This window comes from Protomyctophum bolini, assembly GCF_963924005.1.
Source record: "Protomyctophum bolini genome assembly, chromosome: 7".
Taxonomy (NCBI): Eukaryota; Metazoa; Chordata; class Actinopteri; order Myctophiformes; family Myctophidae; genus Protomyctophum; species Protomyctophum bolini.
The window spans coordinates 44,217,291-44,234,502 of NC_137868.1; the positions used below are offsets into that span (position 1 = coordinate 44,217,291).

General features: G+C 46.6%; 1 protein-coding gene and 1 pseudogene across 2 annotated transcripts in view; both read left to right on the forward strand.

Annotated features, from left to right (window-relative positions):
- Positions 1-9,547, forward strand: part of LOC308317912 (voltage-dependent calcium channel gamma-6 subunit-like) — a 19,477-nt pseudogene extending 9,930 nt beyond the window's left edge. The window contains exons 2-6 of the transcript XR_013966208.1: positions 6,088-6,163; positions 7,185-7,322; positions 7,880-8,106; positions 8,926-8,981; positions 9,429-9,547. The product of XR_013966208.1 is annotated as a voltage-dependent calcium channel gamma-6 subunit-like (transcript). The remainder of the gene's footprint in view (positions 1-6,087; positions 6,164-7,184; positions 7,323-7,879; positions 8,107-8,925; positions 8,982-9,428) is intronic.
- Positions 1-17,212, forward strand: part of LOC308318943 (voltage-dependent calcium channel gamma-6 subunit-like) — a 43,418-nt gene that overhangs the window by 11,277 nt on the left and 14,929 nt on the right. The window lies entirely within an intron of this gene.

Here is a 17,212-nt window from a genome sequence, read left to right on the forward strand (position 1 = left end):
TTCCGTCTGTCATTCTGTCTCCTCTCTCTCCTTCCGTCTGTCATTCTGTTTCCTCTCCTCTCCTTCCGTCTGTCATTCTGTTTCCTCTCCTCCCCTTCCGTCTGTCATTCTGTTTCCTCTCCTCTCCTTCCGTCTGTCATTCTGTTTCCTCTCCTCCCCTTCCGTCTGTCATTCTGTCTCCTCTCCTCTCCTTCCGTCTGTCATTCTGTTTCCTCTCCTCCCCTTCCGTCTGTCATTCTGTTTCCTCTCCTTCCGTCTGTCATTCTGTCTCCTCTCCTCTCCTTCGTCTGTCATTCTGTTTCTCTCCTCTCCTTCCGTCTGTCATTCTGTTTCCTCTCCTCCCCTTCCGTCAGTCATTCTGTTTCCTCTCCTCCCCTTCCGTCTGTCATTCTGTTTCCTCTCCTCCCCTTCCGTCTGTCATTCTGTTTCCTCTCCTTCCGTCTGTCATTCTGTCTCCTCTCCTCTCCTTCCGTCTGTCATTCTGTTTCCTCTCCTCTCCTTCCGTCTGTCATTCTGTTTCCTCTCCTCTCCTTCCGTCTGTCATTCTGTCTCCTCTCCTCTCCTTCCGTCTGTCATTCTGTCTCCTCTCCTCTCCTTCCGTCTGTCATTCTGTCTCCTCTCCTCCCCTTCCGTCTGTCATTCTGTCTCCTCTCCTCCCCTTCCGTCTGTCATTCTGTCTCCTCTCCTCCCCTTCCGTCTGTCATTCTGTTTCCTCTCCTCCCCTTCCGTCTGTCATTCTGTCTCCTCTCCTCCCCTTCCGTCTGTCATTCTGTTTCCTCTCCTCCCCTTCCGTCTGTCATTCTGTCTCCTCTCCTCCCCTTCCGTCTGTCATTCTGTCTCCTCTCCTCCCCTTCCGTCTGTCATTCTGTCTCCTCTCCTCCCCTTCCGTCTGTCATTCTGTTTCCTCCCCTTCCGTCTGTCATTCTGTTTCCTCTCCTCCCCTTCCGTCTGTCATTCTGTTTCCTCTCCTCTCCTTCCGTCTGTCATTCTGTTTCCTCTCCTCCCCTTCCGTCTGTCATTCTGTCTCCTCTCCTCTCCTTCCGTCTGTCATTCTGTTTCCTCTCCTCCCTTCCGTCTGTCATTCTGTTTCCTCTCCTCCCCTTCCGTCTGTCATTCTGTTTCCTCTCCTCTCCTTCCGTCTGTCATTCTGTCTCCTCTCCTCCCCTTCCGTCTGTCATTCTGTTTCCTCTCCTCCCCTTCCGTCTGTCATTCTGTTTCGTCTCCTCTCCTTCCGTCTGTCATCTGTCTCCTCTCCTCCCCTTCCGTCTGTCATTCTGTCTCCTCTCCTCCCCTTCCGTCTGTCATTCTGTCTCCTCTCCTCCCCTTCCGTCTGTCATTCTGTTTCCTCTCCTCCCCTTCGTCTGTCATTCTGTCTCCTCTCCTCCCTTCCGTCTGTCATTCTGTCTCCTCTCCTCCCTTCCGTCTGTCATTCTGTTTCCTCTCCTCTCCTTCCGTCTGTCATTCTGTTTCCTCTCCTCCCCTTCCGTCTGTCATTCTGTTTCGTCTCCTCTCCTTCCGTCTGTCATTCTGTCTCCTCTCCTCCCCTTCCGTCTGTCATTCTGTTTCGTCTCCTCTCCTTCCGTCTGTCATTCTGTCTCCTCTCCTCCCCTTCCGTCTGTCATTCTGTTTCCTCTCCTCCCCTTCCGTCTGTCATCTGTTTCGTCTCCTCTCCTTCCGTCTGTCATTCTGTCTCCTCTCCTCCCCTTCCGTCTGTCATTCTGTCTCCTCTCTCCCCTTCCGTCTGTCATTCTGTTTCCTCTCCTCTCCTTCCGTCTGTCATTCTGTCTCCTCTCCTCCCCTTCCGTCTGTCATTCTGTTTCCTCTCCTCTCTTCCGTCTGTCATTCTGTCTCCTCTCCTCCCCTTCCGTCTGTCATTCTGTCTCCTCTCCTCCCCTTCCGTCTGTCATTCTGTCTCCTCTCCTCTCCTTCCGTCTGTCATTCTGTCTCCTCTCCTCCCCTTCCGTCTGTCATTCTGTTTCCTCTCTCCCCTTCCGTCTGTCATTCTGTTTCCTCTCCTCCCCTTCCGTCTGTCATTCTGTTTCCTCTCCTCCCCTTCGTCTGTCATTCTGTTTCCTCTCCTCCCCTTCCGTCTGTCATTCTGTCTCCTCTCCTCTCCTTCCGTCTGTCATTCTGTTTCCTCTCCTCCCCTTCCGTCTGTCATTCTGTTTCCTCTCCTCCCCTTCCGTCTGTCATTCTGTTTCCTCTCCTCCCCTTCCGTCTGTCATTCTGTCTCCTCTCTCCTCCGTCTGTCATTCTGTTTCCTCTCCTCCCCTTCCGTCTGTCATTCTGTCTCTCTCTCTCCTTCCGTCTGTCATTCTGTTTCCTCTCCTCTCCTTCCGTCTGTCATTCTGTCTCCTCTCCTCCCCTTCCGTCTGTCATTCTGTTTCCTCTCCTCCCCTTCCGTCTGTCATTCTGTCTCCTCTCCTCCCCTTCCGTCTGTCATTCTGTTTCCTCTCCTCTCCTTCCGTCTGTCATTCTGTCTCCTCTCCTCCCTTCCGTCTGTCATTCTGTTTCCTCTCCTCCCTTCCGTCTGTCATTCTGTTTCCTCTCCTCCCTTCCGTCTGTCATTCTGTTCCTCTCTCTTCCGTCTGTCATTCTGTTTCCTCTCCTCTCCTTCCGTCTGTCATTCTGTTTCCTCTCCTCTCCTTCCGTCTGTCATTCTGTCTCCTCTCCTCCCCTTCCGTCTGTCATTCTGTTTCCTCTCCTCCCCTTCCGTCTGTCATTCTGTCTCCTCTCCTCCCTTCCGTCTGTCATTCTGTCTCCTCTCTCCTTCCGTCTGTCATTCTGTTTCCTCTCCTCTCCTTCCGTCTGTCATTCTGTCTCCTCTCCTCTCCTTCGTCTGTCATTCTGTTCCTCTCTCCTTCGTCTGTCATTCTGTTTCCTCTCCTCTCCTTCCGTCTGTCATTCTGTCTCCTCTCCTCTCCTTCCGTCTGTCATTCTGTCTCCTCTCCTCCCCTTCCGTCTGTCATTCTGTTTCCTCTCCTCCCCTTCCGTCTGTCATTCTGTCTCCTCTCCTCTCCTTCCGTCTGTCATTCTGTTTCCTCTCCTCTCTTCCGTCTGTCATTCTGTCTCCTCTCCTCTCCTTCCGTCTGTCATTCTGTTCTCTCCTCTCCTTCCGTCTGTCATTCTGTTTCTCTCCTCCCCTTCCGTCTGTCATTCTGTCTCCTCTCCTCTCCTTCCGTCTGTCATTCTGTTCCTCTCCTCCCCTTCCGTCTGTCATTCTGTTTCCTCTCCTCCCTTCCGTCTGTCATTCTGTTCTCCTCTCCTACTCCTTCCGTCTGTCATTCTGTTTCCTCTCCTCCCTTCCGTCTGTCATTCTGTCTCCTCTCTCCTTCCGTCTGTCATTCTGTTTCCTCTCCTCCCCTTCCGTCTGTCATTCTGTTTCCTCTCTCCTTCCGTCTGTCATTCTGTTCCTCTCCTCTCCTTCCGTCTGTCATTCTGTTTCCTCTCCTCCCTTCCGTCTGTCATTCTGTCTCCTCCTCTCCTTCCGTCTGTCATTCTGTCTCCTCTCCTCCTTCCGTCTGTCATTCTGTTCCTCTCCTCTCCTTCCGTCTGTCATTCTGTTTCCTCTCTCCCTTCCGTCTGTCATTCTGTCTCCTCTCCTCCCTTCAGTCTGTCATTCTGTTTCCTCTCCTCCCCTTCCGTCTGTCATTCTGTTTCCTCTCCTCCCCTTCCGTCTGTCATTCTGTTTCCTCTCCTCTCCTTCCGTCTGTCATTCTGTTCCTCTCCTCCCCTTCCGTCTGTCATTCTGTCTCCTCTCTCCTTCCGTCTGTCATTCTGTCTCTCTCTCCTTCCGTCTGTCATTCTGTTTCCTCTCCTCTCCTTCCGTCTGTCATTCTGTCTCCTCTCCTCTCCTTCGTCTGTCATTCTGTTCCTCTCCTCCCTTCCGTCTGTCATTCTGTTTCCTCTCCTCTCCTTCCGTCTGTCATTCTGTCTCCTCTCCTCTCCTTCCGTCTGTCATTCTGTTTCCTCTCCTCCCTTCCGTCTGTCATTCTGTCTCCTCTCCTCCCCTTCCGTCTGTCATTCTGTTTCCTCTCCTCCCTTCCGTCTGTCATTCTGTCTCCTCTCTCCTTCCGTCTGTCATTCTGTTCCTCTCCTCCCCTTCGTCTGTCATTCTGTCTCCTCTCTCCTTCCGTCTGTCATTCTGTTTCCTCTCCTCTCCTTCCGTCTGTCATTCTGTTTCCTCTCCTCTCCTTCCGTCTGTCATTCTGTCTCCTCTCTCCTTCCGTCTGTCATTCTGTTTCCTCTCCTCTCTTCCGTCTGTCATTCTGTTTCCTCTCCTCTCCTCCGTCTGTCATTCTGTCTCCTCTCCTCCCCTTCCGTCTGTCATCTGTTTCCTCTCCTCCCTTCCGTCTGTCATTCTGTTTCCTCCTCCCTCCGTCTCATTCGGTTCCTCTCCTCCTTCGTCTGTATTCTGTCTCCTCTCTCCTTCCGTCTGTCATTCTGTCTCCTCTCTCCTTCGTCTGTCATTCTGTTTCCTCTCTCTCCTTCGTCTGTCATTCTGTTTCCTCTCCTCTCTTCCGTCTGTCATTCTGTCTCCTCTCTCCTTCCGTCTGTCATTCTGTTTCCTCTCCTCTCCTTCCGTCTGTCATTCTGTTCCTCTCCTCTCCTTCCGTCTGTCATTCTGTCTCCTCTCCTCCCCTTCCGTCTGTCATTCTGTTTCCTCTCCTCCCCTTCCGTCTGTCATTCTGTTTCCTCTCCTCCCTTCCGTCTGTCATTCGGTTTCCTCTCCTCCCCTTCCGTCTGTCATTCTGTCTCCTCTCTCCTTCCGTCTGTCATTCTGTTTCCTCTCCTCCCCTTCCGTCTGTCATTCTGTCTCCTCCCCTTCCGTCTGTCATTCTGTTTCCTCTCCTCTCCTTCCGTCTGTCATTCTGTTTCCTCTCCTCTCCTTCCGTCTGTCATTCTGTCTCCTCTCCTCTCCTTCCGTCTGTCATTCTGTTTCTCTCCTCCCTTCCGTCTGTCATTCTGTTTCCTCTCCTCCCCTTCCGTCTGTCATTCTGTCTCCTCTCTCCTTCCGTCTGTCATTCTGTTTCTCTCCTCCCCTTCCGTCTGTCATTCTGTTCCTCTCTCCTTCCGTCTGTCATTCTGTTCCTCTCCTCCCTTCCGTCTGTCATTCTGTTCCTCTCCTCGTCTTCATTCTGTCTCTCTCCTTCCGTCTGTCATTCTTCTCTCCTCCCCTTCCGTCTGTCATTCTGTCTCCTCTCCTCCTTCCGTCTGTCATTCTGTCTCCTCTCCTCCGTCATCCGTCTGTCATTCTGTTTCCTCTCCTCTCCTTCCGTCTGTCATTCTGTCTCCTCTCCTCCCCTTCCGTCTGTCATTCTGTTTCTTCTCTCCCTTCGTCTGTCATCTGTTCCTCTCCTCCCCTTCCGTCTGTCATTCTGTCTCCTCCCTTCCGTCTGTCATTCTGTTTCCTCTCCTCCCCTTCCGTCTGTCATTCTGTCTCCTCTCCTCTCCTTCCGTCTGTCATTCTGTCTCCTCTCCTCCCTTCCGTCTGTCATTCTGTTTCCTCTCCTCCCTTCCGTCTGTCATTCTGTCTCCTCTCCTCCCCTTCCGTCTGTCATTCTGTTTCCTCTCCTTCCGTCTGTCATTCTGACTCCTCCCCTTCCGTCTGTCATTCTGTTTCCTCTCCTTCCGTCTGTCATTCTGACTCCTTCCTCGTATCTGACTCCTCTCCTTCCGTCTGTCATTCTGTTCCTCCTCCCTTCCATCTGCACTCATCTTCTCATTTCTATAGACATCTTTTTCTCTCTCTCTTTCATATCCCATCCATCTCTCTCTCCTCTCTCTGTCTTGCTTCCTCTCTCTCTCTCTCTCTCTCTCTCTCTCTCTCTCTCTCTCTCTGGTGGCACCATAATGTGCGAGACTCAGAGTGTGCTTGCATGTGGGAGAGTGTGTGTGTGTGTGTGTGTGTGGATATAAATAGGAGAAGATGCCTGCGAGGAAAGAGCGCATGGATGCGCATGAGAAGCCACATCATACATAACCAGCAACCTGTGTGTGTGTGTGTGTGTGTGTGTGTGTGTGTGTGTGTTTACGTAGTGTGCGCATGAGCATGTGTCTGATCATTGTGTCTTTTTCCACACACAGAAACCAAACTGTACTTACTTCAAATTCTTCACCTCTGGGGAGAGCGCCGTCATATTCGGCAAGACCGCCAACAAGAGTGAGACACACTACACGTTGTTCACCCTGATCCTATACTCTCTCTCTGCACTTCACAACACTCACAACATCTGAGTCAGTGTTCTGGCAGCAAATTCTATTTTAGTTTAGTCATATAGAGTAGAGCGTCGCAGTCCCGCCCCCTTTCATGACGACGCCAGGCCCAGGAAATAGTTTCCAATGCAAAACGTATTTATTTAAAGACCTTTATAAGCTTATTATAAACTCTTGTCGTGACAAATCATGACAACAACATTTTGGACCAAACGAATAATTACAAAGAAGAAAAACAACAACAAAAAGTGTTGTAACCCTGCCGTTTTCTTCTTCTTTCTAATTATTTGTTCAGCCCGAAAAATTGTGTTTGTCGTCATGATTTGTCACGACAAGAGTTGGCTTTGTCCGCGGCGTATAAACGTCTTAAATAAATACTTTCTGAAAGTCTATGAGGAAATGAACGGGGATTTATTTTCCGGTCTCTCTCGGGGGGGCGGGACTGCGACGCTCTATAGTCTTTGGAATTAAACTTAATTTAGTTTTAGTGATAGTCTAGTTTTAGTCGACTAAATCTACAGTTGATTTAGTGATTTTTAGACTTGCATGCGACCAAGTGTACAATGACTTAATGCTGGATCTCTCTCCACTATAGTCCCTTCCTGACATTGTTTGCTGAAGAAAAATCTATATATTTAGTCTTAGTTTTAGTCATCATAGCTTTATAGTTTCCATGTAGTTTCCATTTAGTTTTCGTCAGTGAAGAAAAGGTAGTCGACGAACATTTTTCGTCTTAGGTTTAGTCGATGAAATCAACACTGATTTGAGTATTTTATTCCCCCCACTGTAATGAACACATACAGTATCATCTAGTCTGTCTTACCCAGCGACTCCTTGACCTCCTTCCTTGTTTCTTCTAGAAGTCACTATTCTTACGTTAACAAAGAAATACAAAGACAATTTTGAAATCTCGGTTAAAATGACCTGTCTTGTACTTTCCGATGTGACGTCACGTGCGTGCCTCTCAGACCTGAGCCTGTCGGCGGCCATCTTGGCTCTGTTCAGTCTGACCATGATGGTGATGGGCTCCATCTGCATCACCATGTCCATCAGCAAATCGGTGCCCTTCTTCCTCAAGCCCGCCTCCTTCTGCTTCATCCTATCAGGTGAGACCCCCAACGCCACCCTCCTCCCCGCGCTGTGAACTCGTTATGTCGGCTATTTCACAATATTTATCTGTGGAACAGAGTCAAACTTAATGGGTACATTTAATTATACATAAACAACATGTTTTCAGATGGGGGTCGGCGGCCAAATACAGGTATTTTTTTGGGGCGTCCTTTGACATGAAAATGTTTGAGAACGACTGACACAGAAACATAGCGGTTTTTCAGAAAACTGTCAGGATTTGGAAGACATTTTGTAGAATCTTTTCTCATGTCTAAATGGGTTAATTGGCTTTAATTGACGTGGATTAATGGCAATGGCGTTAAGTGGGTTAATTTACAAGAACAAGACTGACATACACATGAGGGTTGATTACAAATGAGACACAGCTGGAGCAAACCAACATATAGAACCGCATGAAAACTAGACCAGGGAACAAAACATAGAAATACAAGACCTATATAGACTGTACAATAAAATGACAAAAGTCTGTGGACTGTGACACTCTCTATCCTTGTATTACTCTATGCTCCCCTCCCTCCCTCCGTCCCTCCAGGTCTCCTCATCCTGGCGTCCATCGCCGTCTTCCACCAGTCCGTGCTGGCCCTGCTGGCCAGCGACCACACCATGCCGCTGCACCACGAGCTCTCCTGGTCGGTGTCGTGCGTGGGCGCCGCCGGGGGCCGTGCTCATGGCGGCGGGGCTCCTCTTCCTCCTGCTCTCGCTGCCGTACAACCCCTTCCAGAAGTGCCTGCCTCAGGGGGGGCGCCGACGACGACGGGGGCACCGCCGCCGCCACCTAGCGCTTGAATTCCCCCCCCCCCCCCCCCCCCGTGGAGAGCCAGGCGTGTTACCCAGGACTGTCCAAAGAGGACGTGACGCGAAGACCGTACGGGCGACGCCATGTTGCTCCATGGAAGGAAAGAAACATGCTGCAATGGAGACCAAGGAAGCTGAATGCGGAAGTGTTGGCTGCATATATGCGTTTCTTCCTTCCATGGAGCAACATGGAGCAACGTGTACGGTCTTCGCGTCTCGTCCTCTTTAGACAGTCCTTGGTGTTACCTGGGAAGTTGCTGAATGAGAGAGAGAGAGGGAGAGAGAGTCATCATAACCTTTATTTAAAACTCAGTTTATTGAGGGGCAGGCCCTCGTTTTCAATGTATGCGCCGAAATACAAAACACAAAATCAACAATATGCATTTAAATACAGCAATGTCAAATATCAAATATATGGAAGACGGAAAGTATACTGAAAACTAAAAGAACTATAACAGAGAATTAATAATGTTTTTTTTTAGGGGACTTCTGGAGCTCTTTCCCAATCAAATGGAGCACCGACGGAGAAAGCTGCTTTTGCCAAATAGCTCTGAGTTAGCAAATGGAACCTTGAGGCGCCGTGTGCGTGCATGCTTGTGCGTGCTTGTGCGCGCATGTGTGCTTGTGCGCGTGCGTGCACACCTGTGAGCTAATGGTCACCTTAGTTGATCAGCGAGCGGTGTTTCTCCAACTGACTATTTTGACTATTTAAAAACAACACAGCTTGTATAGATGCAGGCAATTTTACCTCACACAATGTTTTAAACGCTAAACTGTTTTCAGACATATCAAATGTCGATATGACAGTTTGAGACGCACTGGGGGTCAGAGAGCTCGTGGTACGGGTTATTGATCTATTCAAAAGCTACATTTTTTTTGCCCAGAAATGCAGTTGATTTATTCCGCAATCGATCCCTGCACGCCAGTCACCCCACGAGTCCACGACCGTTATAGCTGTCCTGCACGTCAACTCATTTGTCTGGAGGAGTGAACGAACGTGTCAAAGTTTAAAGACCCCGTCCTGTCGTCATCTCCACATTTCAACTTTTTATGTTTTGTTTTTGTTGTAAATCAATGCCCCCTATTTACATCATCACACAAGAGCGTCTCACAAAAGCCGTGGAAATAGTGTCAATTTGGGGGTCCTTGACATGAACAAGTGTGAAACCACTGAACATAATTATAGGCTAGTCAGGGAGTGACTCTAGCAGCACCCCCCCCCCCCCCACCAATACCCCATGACCAATCAGAACCCGTGAGGTGTTTTCTCCCGTTTGCGTATACAGTGATCGGAGGCTTTCCAGACTTTGAAGCGAGACTTGGTCCTCCGAACATCCAGACCCCCAGGAACACACCCATGGGGGGTCAGCCCGGTTACCGTGTGGGGGTCCCTGCACTGTACTGAACTGTAACACTCCAAATCATCATACAGTGTGTGTGTGAGTGAGTGTGCAACAGTGCACACTTGGTTGTGAAACTGAAAACCAACCAAAATGCTATTTTCGTGCTCGGACAGACCCTGCAGCCAGGGCAGCAGGGACAGACAGACCCAGCCAGCCAGGACACACATAGTTGTCTATAGAGTGGTGTACTTGCACCACTCTCAAAATGGGGGGGGGGAGAGATTGTGAAGAACCAGTAGCCATTTGTGTCACTTATCTATGTTACATGGTCGCTCTGTCTATTCAGATAGGACCCGGGGGGGAAATCAAATATTTAGGCCTCGTTTTTTTATTTTTTTCCTTTTTGAGCCGCCCACCCGCCGTATCCATTAGACTGCTTGTAGGCCATCCCATCCTTTGAAAGGTCACGTGTCTTTTGATGGCCACATTATGTCCACAAAAATGGCCCTGCTGCCATGGCAACCATCAATATGGAGGAGGAGTGACACTGCAGCTAGGCAGTAATGGTAGCAAATAGCAATGCAGTGGGAGGGGGGTGGTGTGCGTGGTGTGTGTGTGTGTGTTGTGTGTGTGTGTGTGTGGATCTGCTACTTTTGATGCTTCTGCGTGACTGTGGCTGTATAGTGTGATCAAGTAGGGCAGTTCATTTACCCATAAACATAAAAAGTTAGAATTATGGAGATGAGACGTCTCTGCCCCGACAGTGACATAAAGTCTATAAATCATGGCTTCTCAGTGTCTGGCGCGGAGACACAGATGGGCTGTGATGTGAATCACATCTCATTCTGGTCCACCTCACACTGTGGGTCAAATATGATCAGCGAAAATAATATGCGGTTCCATGTGGTTTTTCTGCTGTTTGTCAGACCAGATCAGGGGGTCTCGACTTTTTTTTTTGGCTGCATGTGGTGGACCCCCCCCGGAAATATGCCATGTCTCGCGACACCCGCCACACCCCCTCCTCCTCCTCCTCCTCACCCCCAATGCAATAATAAATAAAGTCATGTAATAATGTGAATAGATGAATAGTGTGAATATAATTAATTATAAAAATAATAGAGAAAATATGTCGTGAATGAATACTGAAACCAGATGTAATCATTAAGGGAAGTTCATGCATGCACTATGTAAACTCTTCATTTCCACTTTCCAGTCAGTTGCGAAAAAAATATGTATTTTATTTTTATTTTTTTGAAAATAATTTGGGGACCCCTCCAAAATAATTTGGGGACCCCCCATAATATAATTTGGCGACCCCCACGGGTTGAGAACGCCTGGACTAGATGGTTATAGGGCCAAACTAATCTGATTTAGGCTGCCATGCAGTGGACATAGCATAGAGTTCTAAATTCAAGTTTGTAGAGAAAAAAATATATATATCACATTACTGTACATGCATACAATACTGCCATTGTCATTGAGGAGACATGTCGTCACTTGAAATCCAGCGGTTTCACTGCCATTGACGAGACGTCCTCGATGGTCATTCGAGGGTTTCTAGGTTGCTATAGGGACCAATAACACAACCGGACGTGAGAACTCGGTCTCCATCGGCCTCAATGTAAAACAGTCGCAAAAATGCATTATCTCTAAAATCTTTTCTATATATATATTTTTTTTGTGGTCAAAACCAGCTTTATTCACGACCCATAACTAAAGAACCGATGATAAACGGTGGCTTATCGTGCATTTATATAGCGCCTTTATCCAAGGCATTTACAGAGATTTACATTACATTCACACACCGACGGTGGAGGATAACCATGCAAAAGGCACCAACCTGCACTCTTTTAATACAATGTTAACATTTTCATAATTTCATTTAATTCAGTATTTATTAATTGCTGGTGTGGTCAAAAATGTTTTGTCAAGAGGCCCGGACGGTTAGCTCAACCGTCTGGGCACCAAGGGGCTGTATTTTGCGTGTCTTAAGTACCAGTTCTCATTACTTAACTTAAGACCTGGAGGCGTGATCAATGCCATTTGGCTTATTCTGAGTGGCCAAAGAGCATTGACAATGACATTGAAGTTAAGTAATAAGACCTGGTATTTAAGACACGCAAAATACAGCCCCAAGGCTGCTGAGCCGGCATGCCGCAGGTTCGACTCCCGATCCCGACCGGGTCGTTGTCCCCCCCCCCCCCCCCCCATCTCTCTCCTCGTTTCCTGTCAGACTACTTTCAACCTATCGATAAAGGGGAAAAGAATCATCTTAAAAAAATCAAATAATGGTGCTTTACAGACTAAATGTATGTGAATCAGAACGGGGCTGTGAGAGAGCTGGTGGTAAAAATGTCAGTGTAATATATAATATAGACTCACTTTGTATAAGCACATCATCTGTATATAAAAAAATTTACCTATTTCTTATTTGATCTTATCTTTGTTCACCGTTTTGAAGTGCCAATGTTCGCTATAGGGCTGTTTGTCGTTTGGGGTCACAAAACAGTCACCTTTTAGAATGGTATATATATAGACGCTGTGCGTAACAACATGTATGTTATGTACAGTATTAGAATGGTGTATAGACGCTGTGCGTAAACACACATGTACAGTATGGCACACATACGTGTTTTGCCATTAAATGACTATCGCCAAAATACACTTCACATAAGCGTTATTATTATATGTGTGATATGTCTGTATAATGTGTAGAAATATGATGGGGGGGGGGGGGGGGGGGGGGGGAAATACACAAAGAAAATGTTTTGTTTAAAATAAATGTTTTATGGAAATACAATGGAAAACATGCTTGTTTTTGTTCCCTTACAGTACGGTCCTGTTAACGAGATTAACCTGCGAGTATTGTGAGTACCAGTGGTGTTTTTGGCAGCAATTTTCTATTTTAGTTTTAGTCTGTCTTTTGAGTAGTTTTCCTTTAGTTTTAGTCACATTTTAGTCACCTGGAATGTCTTAGTGATAGTCTAGTTTTAGTCTGTTAAAGGTATATTCAGTGATTTCACTCAGGGGTTAACTGGGGACAGGGAGGAACTGCTTATATGGTCAGCACACTCTATAGTAGAGAGGATTATCACAACAAAACAAAAAAATAAGTGATATTTGAATTAAGTGAAATCACTGAATATACCTTTAAATATCATGAGATTTTATCATTTTGGATGACGTACTGTACGTCCCAACCGGAAATTATATTGAATGTCCCTTTTGAGCGATGCGTTTGGTTTTGATATCAAAGTTCCATCCTTTTAGTTAATCTCCGTCCTGAGCGTCCGGCGTTACTATTTTATATAGGACGGAGAACCTCCGTTTATGCCGCTCAGGGTGTTAATTTGCCATTTAATCTGTCTTATAGCGAGTCTCTCTTCTTCCTCCCCTCCTCTCGGGAGACTCTGGGGGTATATTTGCTCATTTACATTATGTAGCTTGCTTGGTGGCCTCTGCTTTCGAGTGCTGCAACAGGGCTTGCTGCCTGCCTGGCCCCTGTTACTCCTTCAGCCTTGCAGAGGTCAGCTGTCTTTCCAGTGTCACTGACCTTCCTCGGTTGCCATGTCCAGACTTTCCTGGAAGTCACTTGTTGCCCATTGTTGGACCAAAAACACATTCATGAGAGAGAGATTTAGTTGTAAATGACATGGCGTGTTTGTTGTCATGTTGGATATGGCACAAAATCAAGCAGTGCAAGTTGATATGAGCACCTGTGCTCTGACCCTTTGCTTCTTAGACAATGGCCTGCTATAGAGCCAAGCGGTCATTTATCAACAAATAACACACCGCTGATTTCAGCAATTGACCAATCGGAATCAAGCATTCAACCACTTTAACTACACATTGGCTATTTTAATTGAACAATTTGGAACATAAAGAATCTTTTTTTTTTACAAAACTAATGGTGGCCGCCCCCTGGCACACATTATTTTCAGATGGAGGAAATTAAATAGAATCAATTACAATGTAGTTATTTCTGAATATCGGGGGGTCCATGAATGTGTTTTGAGAAACACTGTTGGCATCATGTTATGCTTTAGCTATTAAAAAATAGCAGATCTACAAGCTCAGATACGAGCTTGTAGGTCTGCTATTTTTGAAAAATCGAAAGAACGACTGACATTTTTAGAATCTGATCTCAGGTCAGAACGGGTTTATCAGACCAGTGTGTGTCCCAGTGGAAACCTCGTATGAATCTGATCTCAGGTCAGAATGGGTTAAACCACAACCATGGACTGTCCATCTCTGCTGCGTTCGGCTATACAGCAGCTATACTTAGGCACCGGCTCATTGCCAGCACATGATGTCACTGACGTCAGTTTGTCACTGCAGAGGTTGGAGAAACTTTATCCATGAATGTGAAGTATGCTGTCTCTCTCCTCTCCTCAGCTTCTTTTAGAACTGAATCCAATATTGTTTTGAATAATAATGGTATTAAGAAGGCCAAAAAGGCTATATAATAAAGCCGTTTATCTCTCACTCTCTCGATACATTTAAATATTTTAACAGCCAACAAAACCAATGTACCATTTTTTTTACAAAGTAAATGGGTATACTATTATTGTTTTGGCAGAGTAATACCATACACTACTCGTTACTGGTAACTAGGTACATTTACTATTATACTAAGTATTGTACTACTTAACCCATTTAGTAAATCTAAATCATGACAGTTTTCTGAAAAACTTATGTTTCTGTGTCTGTGGTTCTCAAACTATATATAGTTGATGTCAAGGACGGACAGAAATTATATGTATTTATTTAGCCTCCGATGCCCATCTGAACATATGATCTACAAGCTGCTCGTAGCGTGGCACTTGGTGCCGCGCTACGACCTTGTAAATCTATTTTTCAACAGCTAAAGTATATCAATAATGCTTAAAATACCAAAAGGGGATCTACAAGCTGGCGCGCTACGAACCTGTAGGTCTGCTATTTTTGAAAAATCAAAGAACGACTGACATAGAAACAGAGCTTTTTCAGAAAACTGTCAGGATGTAGAGAAGACATCTTTAGAATCTGATCTCAGGTCTACAGCCCTATATGTCCTGACAGCGCGTCGCGTGTTCGAGTCCCGTTCATGACGACCTTTGCTGCATGTCTCCCCCCCCGTCCTCTCTCTCTCTCTCTCTCTCTCTCTCTTTCCTGTCCATATCCACTTGAAACAACCACAATCTGTGCTGTTGCCAAAAACAAATGTAAATGTATACTTTATTATAATTTCCACCTCTGGTAACCACTGCCTTCTCAAACTCTTCCTGTGCGTGCGTGCATGTGTGTGTGTGCATGTGTGTGTGCATGTGGTGCATGCGTGAGTGTGTGCGTCTGTGTGTGTGGACTGATCATCACTAGCCTTTGTGTGCCCGGCCAAACAAGACACTTTTTGGTTTTATGTGTGACTCATGACAGCCCTGCCCATCTGCCTCCACAGTGACTGACAGTCAGTCAGTGATCAGGGCAGATTGGAGCACTGCAGGCCGTCAGACAATAATTGGCCACAGCTGATTGGGGGGTGTGGTCTGGAGAGTATATATGTAGTATAGGGAGCTCTCCTCCACAGGCTCATTCTCTCTCTGTCCTCCCTGGAAGCAGGACCTCTGCTTGGGTTGCCATGAGCCCGCACCAGCTGGCCCAAGGGCCTAATTAACCTTTTTGTTTTCAGTTCTCTTCAGTTCCCTTTCTTTGCACCTTTTTTATACAACACGCACACAGCACTCTCCACACATCCATACACTGCCGACACTATTGAAAAACAGCAGATCTACAAGCCTCACGCGCTACGAGCTTGTATTGTAGGTCTGCTATTTTTGAAAAAATCGTGAAAATGTGGTGCAAATCTTTGAACATATTATATTCTTTCAGAGGCAAAGTTTTTAACTTAAATCTTTGCCTTCTGGGGGTCCCTGCGGAACAACATATTTTCAGATGGGGGTCGGTGGCCAATTACATATAATCTTGAGAACCACTGACACAGAAACATATAGGGTTTTTCAGAAAACTGTCATGATTTAGAAGACATTTGTAGAACGGTTCCCAGGTCAAAATGGGTTAACTGGCATCCCCTACTTATGCATCCCCTAGGAGGCACATGACATTGTCATTTAGGCATTTTCTTCAAAACACACACTTTTTGCTACTACTCACATATTGTCTGAAATGAGACTGATCATCCCCCCCATTGTCCTATAATGAAGCGCCCTGCTGTTGAAGGCATGAAGGCCCAAATAATACTCAACAGCTCAGCTCAGATCTCACGCGGCAGCTGTGCGTGTGGATCAGGAGGTAGAGCAGGTCGTCCGATGATCCATGAGTCGGTGGTTCGAATCCCGGTGTTCTCCTGCTGTCCACATGTCAAAGTGTCCTTACATGGGGCAAGACACCGGAACCCCCGAACTGATCCCACTGAACACTATAGGCCGACTAGGCCTGCTCGTCAGAGGTAAATAAAATCATGTGAAAAGGTCATATATTGAGTGCTGGCATTTTCTCGTCCTATGTATCATCCAGCCTTGCACCTATGAGGGTTTTTTTCTATAACCTGAATGTTGCGGGTTGTCTGCTTCGCCAGTACTTTTTTTCTTCCAAGACACTGAACCCCACCTTGCCACCGTTGGTGCGTGAATGTGGGAAGTGAGGACGCTGCAGGCGTCGACTGTTCGCCGCTTCACCTCCCAATGTATGAATGAATGGACCATTGTAAAGCGCTTTGAGTAAACACGGAGTGCATAGAAAAGCGCTATAAGACATGCACGTCGCACACATGCATGCATTGCACACCTGCACGCACACCTGCGTGGTAATACAAATTGAATTGTGCTGATGACGGTTTGAGATCAAAATGCACACCTTATCTTTTTCACTGCATCACCTCTGCTTTGTAATTAAATGTTCTATCTCTCCATCTGAAGAGCCTCTCCATGGATTTTGTCAGTGTGAGGGTTTTTATTTTTAGCTTAATATTGCAGCGCGCATGCACGCGCACACACACACAATCTTGTGAGGAGGTGTGATCTCTTTTATTGTAACATCACAAGTTTACACCAGGTATATGAAAGAATGGGTGAATGTCTTTTGTGCAAGCTGCATGCCTACAAATTGTTGTTGAACTTTAAACAAGAATATGTCAGTGAGAGTAGGCTATACTTGTACCGTACTAAACTTTAGTTACTTTTACAGATTCATAGATACTTTTATATTATTGTAAAACGTACTTCTTATTAACCACACGAAGCGTTGCGTTAGCCTCGTGCTATTGGAAGACGGCTGATCTGCAAGCTCACAACATAATAGGCATCATGACGCATTGTGATTATCGGCTGTTTAGAAACGTCTTTGTATGTTTTGTAACATTCTGCATGATGAGTATACTTTCACTTTTGTTACTATATAAAATAGCTCAAAGCTCTATTGCTGATTACTTGGGTTGGAACCATAGAGTATTCATGTCAGTGGAAGTTGCTCAGTGGCGCTTTGAAGCACCCGGAAGGACCGTCTATTTCCGCCTTTTTCCCCCGCAGATTCAGCATTTGGGCAATTCAATTTTGAGGCCAGAGGCCCAGTGCTTACAAAGTTGGAGAGTTGCACTGGGGGGGGGGGGGGGGGCTTGCGTATATATCCAGCTGCTACACATATAGTCAAAACCCAAATAAAACTAAACTTAAAAAATTAAATGAAACATCCAAAAACTAGTATTATGAAGCCCTGCAAGGGACAACAGTCTG